This window comes from Pseudophryne corroboree, chromosome 6 (genome assembly GCF_028390025.1).
Source record: "Pseudophryne corroboree isolate aPseCor3 chromosome 6, aPseCor3.hap2, whole genome shotgun sequence".
Taxonomy (NCBI): domain Eukaryota; kingdom Metazoa; phylum Chordata; class Amphibia; order Anura; family Myobatrachidae; genus Pseudophryne; species Pseudophryne corroboree.
In genome coordinates, this window is record NC_086449.1 from 656,279,015 (window position 1) to 656,285,818 (window position 6,804).

General features: G+C 33.5%; 1 long non-coding RNA gene across 1 annotated transcript; it reads right to left on the bottom strand.

The window, feature by feature from the left end:
• Positions 1-3,460: 3,460 nt before the first annotated feature.
• LOC134935557 (uncharacterized) lies at positions 3,461-4,775 on the bottom strand. Its single transcript, XR_010180245.1, has 4 exons — positions 4,674-4,775; positions 4,182-4,244; positions 3,727-3,821; positions 3,461-3,598 (listed from the first exon to the last, which is right to left on the bottom strand). It is a non-coding gene; the product is annotated as an uncharacterized LOC134935557 (long non-coding RNA).
• Positions 4,776-6,804: the final 2,029 nt, after the last annotated feature.

The window sequence follows — 6,804 nt, forward strand, 5'->3', positions numbered from 1 at the left end:
GGAAAGCTGCTGCACATGCGCAGACACAGCAGCTACCCCATAAACCTTCGTAGAGCCCGGCCCGTCAGTCACCACTTAAAGCTCCGCCACTCAGTACACCACCAGCCCCGTATGACTCACTGATACTGGGGGGAAATGTATTAAGCCTATAAAAATGATAAAGTAACGAGAGATAATGTACCATCCAAACAGTTCCTAACTGCCATGTGAAAGGCTTTGTCTGACAAATGACAGGAGCTTATTGGTTGCTAATTTATATCTCTCTACTTTATCACTCTTCAAGGTTAAATACATCTGTCCCTGAGTCTGTACTACAAACAAGCAGAAGCAGGTGCAGCTGCAGCAGTCAAGTCTGTAGCACCCCGGCAGCCAGCCAATTCTGACTGTGTCACGCACGCGTTGTGTGACAGTCAGTAAGTAAACCATTGCCTATGTTTTCTTTGCCTGCCTGTTTATAAAAAAATATCTGCATATACTGTATATGATATATAAATGATATATGTATAATATACATTTTATATATATACATATACATATATATGCGTTTATATATATATATATATATATATATATATATATATATATATAGTATACATGAATGTAAGTTATATATATTGTACACAAGTTAAAATCTCAGCACCAAGGTACTTTTTCTGTAATTAGCACAAAAATGTTCGGGGTTAATAAGTCTAAAAAGACACTCCCTGTTATTTAGAAAATAGGGTGTCTGCTCTGCCCTATAAAAAAAAAGAATAAAAAGCGGTGGTGAGTCGCTTAAAAAGGGGGGTATAGTAATAATGATAGGGGATTGAGAGCTACAACTGGTGTAATACACTTATAAAAAGACTATGAGAATGTTTTTTTTTTTAAATATAAAACATTAATTTATTAAAAAATACACACAGAATGCACTATTAGATTATGGATACAAGCAAAATGCTATTGGTACAGTAGAGAAAAGATAAAATTAGCCAGATATGCCATATAAAAAAATCAACATAAAAAAAAAATGTTTAAAAAAAAAATGACATAAAAGAGACATAATGGACCAGGATAAAAATGCTTATCTTCAGGAGTGAGGTAGATTCAGAGGGAGAGATTCAAATGTATTTCTGGCCAGCAGCCAATAGATGGCATTGAACGGAGCTATTCTAATGTAGTTCCGTTCAGGCACGATCGGCTTCCGGCATCTACTTTTCAGCTCGCACCCGCCAGGGGCGGCGAGCTAAAACGTGTGAAAAGTGACCCATTTGGGCGCCCAAATGGCACTTTTCCCAATTGCGCCCATTAGTCTAGTTGGGTTTAGCCGCTTTATGCAGCTAAACCCGACACGAATGGGCACGATCAGCGCGATGGGGGAAATCAATTCAATATCACCCCCTGCGATCTCCTGCCACTTTAGAAGAGAGATCGAGGGTGATAACAATTGAATTCCCCCCAGAGAGTCCCCAGGGAGGGGACTCTCTGAATCTACCTCACACCTTAAGATAATCATTTATATCTCGATATTATACAGTATGTCTCTTTTATGTCAATAATAATTTATTTGACAGTTTTTTTTTAATGTTGACTTCCTTATATTGCATGTGTGGCAAATTTTCTTTTTGTCTCTCCTGTACTAAGTGCTTTTTTCTTGTGACCACATTCTAACGGAGCATTCCCTGTGTATTTATATATATATATATATATATATACTGTATATATATATATATATATATATATATATAGCGCAAGTGGATGGGCAGCACTCTAGATTACTTAAATGATGGCTCAACAGAAAATTGTTCCAGCCACATGCACAATACAGATTACAGATGTCTCCCAGCCGCTATAGCTTTGCTGCATATAGCAGCTTGACCCTGACCCACCAGGACCATTTTAGGCCCTGTCCAGACTCCTTTAGGGTAAAAAGCATGATCCCTTCCCTTCCTCTAATGTCTCAGCCAGAACTAGCGCTACTAGGCTGGTAATGAGAAAAACTGGACAGACACTGCATGGAGCCCACACTAGGCCAGTCAGCACAGGGATGTATTCCCTAGCAAAATCAGGGCAACAGAAAAATTCAGCACCCTCAAAGCAGTCCCTGGTTGTGGGGTGTTGGGTATTCTATAAAATAATGCAGGGTGGTTGTCATGTCTCCAACATGCACAATGAGAGCCAGTGGGAGACATGACAGAGCAAGAAGTGAGTACCCAGCTCCGGGTAAGTGGGACAGGGATGGACTCAGAGGATGGAGGATGGAGGTGGGGACAGGGCATAGCAGGGATAGGAACCTAAAAGTAATAGCACTTTATAGTTGGTTAAAAAAATATATAACTTATAAACTAAAGGTTCCAGCAAGCCCCGTTATGCCAAAATTATGTTGACACTTAACCTCTGTGGACACTCACTCAGGTTAGAGGAGAGGAGATTCCGCACAATACGGTGTAAAGGCTTTTTCACGGTAAGGACAATACATGTTTGGAATTCCCTGCTCGAGGGAGTTGTAATGGCGGAATCTGTCAACACCTTTAAGAATGGGTTAGATAAATTCCTAATGGATAAGGATATCCAGGGGTATGGTGCATAGTCATGCATTATAGTTACTATAAATAGGGATAAAATGTAACTGCTGACAGCAGCATCAGTCAGAAATTTTAGTCAAATCATCATGCATAGGAGACCACAAATAGGTTGAACTCGATGGACAAATGTCTTTTTTTCAACCTCAGATACTATGTATATGTAAAAGTAAATTTTTAAAAATGAGTAAAAAGAAAACAAAATCACTCTCCCCCAAACATACAAACATACACTAGTTCTCCACTTATTATCCCAAATAATTCCAAGGGAGTCTGCTTCATTTCAGGTAGGGACTCTGAAATGGGACATTCATTCCAGCACCATGAGTTTGGTAGTACTTATAGCATATACAAGTTTCTAGTTTGTATGAGATGCTTTATACATTCTAAAACAGTGCAATGTTGTTGTTTGTGCTGATTCTTAATATTAGCATGATGATGAAAATTGTAGCTTTCATATAAAGTATCTACAAGTAGGGAACTACAAACATTGTCTAGTATAAAATAAGCACAAATAAATGGTTAGCTATGATTCTTAGAATTAACAGACATAATTTGCTTGAAGGTTGTCCAAAAAATTATTTCAGAAACACATAGATAGATATATATATATCACAAAACAAGAGGTAACCCTTTTCTGCGCTTTACCACTAGTCTCAAACCAATAAGAAATACCCTCTGTCAGATAAGGTATCAAAGATAGATATGGAGTAAAAAGGTTCTCATGGGAGCCAATCAGCCTTTAGATTAATAATATTTAACAATATTTAAAAGGTTTTTATTTATACACAAATAAAAGGTACTTGTAACCTAAAAATTCGACATTGATACAATAGTCTAAAAATTCAGTAAAACGATTTCACAATCTTATGCATAGACATTTTTAGTTGATATGAGGAATTTATAGTCAGGTAATCACAATCAGAACTTGAAAAGGACGTGTATCCAACCAGATGCTTGTGGTGGTGACTTTTTTGACCCAATACTGCGAAACCCAACGCGTTTCGTCCGTTAGGACTTCATCAGGGGTTTACAATCTAAATAGTTACAGAGGGAAATAAGTAAATCACATAGTCTTCAAGATTAACTTATTGAATAATAAACTCTTTTTTTCTCTCTCATAACGGGTACTCTAATACAGTCAAGTAGGGATGGACATACATACCCGTTTTTGTGAGAAAATAATTTACCACTGGTTAGGACGGGATTAAATTCCTAATGCTACATCCAATCACATGTTCTTTTCAAATGATGTGGTGTCTGAAACATTACCGTTATAATCATCAATATACATTATATCTATATATATTCCAAGAAGGGGAGGGAAAAGGGTCAGAAAATGATGGATTTTATAACAAAGATCAATCTCATCAATCATTTATGACCTCAATTTTAATTTAGAACATATAAAGCAAATCAATCATCATTAACATTGCTTCTATTCAATTAGAAGAAATAATACATAAATGAAAATGAAAACTTAAAAGGAAGAGGCAACTAGATGTCTTTGGGAGTCTTACAGTCGTGGCACCACAAATCGGGTCCATAAATTTATGAAAAAAGGAATCAATTATTTTACCATATACTCGTATAAATCTAATGTAATTTAGCCATACATACCTAAATTGGCTTCATCAAAACAAAAATTTACAATTAAGTTGAAGTCAGATGTTGTGATTTTCCCTAGAAAGAACAAGGGTAAAATTGTTTTTCTAGTATAGCTCCCATATAATATATGTACACTATACATTCTTTTATGGCTATCTTATATGTTACTTGTATGAAGGAGACAAAACCATCAACACCATTAAGAAGAGATTTTAAAGTTCTATATATACAATAGATACAACTTAATCACTTAAATATAAGAGACCATGCTGATGCCAATTCATTAACCTCATCATTAATGGATCTTTTATGCAATTTGATATAACGCCCATTGGTATATAATATTAGAATAGTCAATCAATATTGGGCCGTAACCAAGTATGGGTCCACTTAACAGCTATGGTTCTATTCTATCACTATTTTCAACGCCCAAAACTAAGATCAGGACCATAATATTAACGACATATGACACTTTGATCATAACTTAATTATTCAGGTTCTTACCTAATTTCCTCAAGGAGAGTGAAACCTTATAATTCACCTCTGCTCCAATAAGTATCTCCAAAAAATGGGGTTCTTTTAGAGATCTCCAATCTTGAACCGCACTATTCCCTATAATTAGTTCAAAATTACATTTTTGATATAAATACTTTAAATCAATAGCCTGTATATATAATTAGATTATTACTCCTCCTAGTCGATTCCCTTCATTAGCTATGGGATCAAGAGGGCATCCATAAATATATTCCAACTGGAAATAAATAGGACTTACTTTTTCACAGGAACTGGCATAACTTCACAGGAACACAGCTACAAATGAGGGACAGTCCAGGACATCCTTTTATACCTCCCTTAACTTTACATCACTTCCTGTTAGCTAATTTGAATAATTCAGTAAATGGACTTAATAAATGGATATTAATCCTCCAACCAAGCAAATGGCTCTACTTCATAAATTTATTTAGTTCTAAATGTTATCACCATTTTAAGAGTAAAGGGGAACAGTTAGAACGCACTTTGCGTTCCAATGCCGACACCGCGTGCGTGTCACGGCTTCTCACTTCCGGTTCCGGCGGAAGTGCGTCTGTATGCGTGTCACGGGCTCACATGCGTGTCACGCTCCCGCACTTCCGGTTCCGGCTGTGAGCCGTGAACCGCTGTTTACCTTATATAATGTTAAGCTTGATTCACAATCTGATGGCTGTCGCATATCAAGTTCAACATTTGACACCTTTAGTGATCATGGTAAACTTATTATTATTAGTCCAATTAGTTTACGTTTGAGACAAAATGGAAATCTAATCGGTATTATCCGGGATTACATTCAGTCAATATTAGTCCTATTGATTTATGTTGAGACGACTTAAATTTCAATCAATAATCTAATTAATCACTAAACGGGTAATCTATTTTTAGTGTTAACATCCATTCATTTAATGCACTTCAAAAAATAGTGATAAATAAATAAATAATAAAAATAAAAATAAAAATTAAAAAATTAAATAAAATTAAAAATAATAATAATATGTAATAATTAAATAAATAAAAATAGATAGAAATTCTCTTTCACAATTATTTACCAAGAAGAAATAACAAGTTTTTAATAAGTGACCATTTACATTTGTGTGACCATTTATTTGTCACATATTAGTATTAGAATAATTATATGGGCCTATAAAGAAAATAATGACTCATAAAAAGTGGTATTAATAGTGTCATAATATTACTAGTGTAGGAATTATTGATAAACGTATTTATAATTTTATAATAAACTTTTTTATATAAATTTTTTTAAACAATTTTATAATTTTTTAGTGACAATATTAAGTGTTACAAATATTTTCAATTTCTTTAAAGTGATACTAACTCAACCATTTGTATTTACCACAATCTCGTGATTAACTGAACTGAGCCATGTATTAGTTCAGTTAATCACGAGATTGTGGTAAATACAAATGGTTGAGTTAGTATCACTTTAAAGAAATTGAAAATATTTGTAACACTTAATATTGTCACTAAAAAATTATAAAATTGTTTAAAAAAATTTATATAAAAAAGTTTATTATAAAATTATAAATACGTTTATCAATAATTCCTACACTAGTAATATTATGACACTATTAATACCACTTTTTATGAGTCATTATTTTCTTTATAGGCCCATATAATTATTCTAATACTAATATGTGACAAATAAATGGTCACACAAATGTAAATGGTCACTTATTAAAAACTTGTTATTTCTTCTTGGTAAATAATTGTGAAAGAGAATTTCTATCTATTTTTATTTATTTAATTATTACATATTATTATTATTTTTAATTTTATTTAATTTTTTAATTTTTATTTTTATTTTTATTATTTATTTATTTATCACTATTTTTTGAAGTGCATTAAATGAATGGATGTTAACACTAAAAATAGATTACCCGTTTAGTGATTAATTAGATTATTGATTGAAATTTAAGTCGTCTCAACATAAATCAATAGGACTAATATTGACTGAATGTAATCCCGGATAATACCGATTAGATTTCCATTTTGTCTCAAACGTAAACTAATTGGACTAATAATAATAAGTTTACCATGATCACTAAAGGTGTCAAATGTTGAACTTGATATGCGACAGCCATCA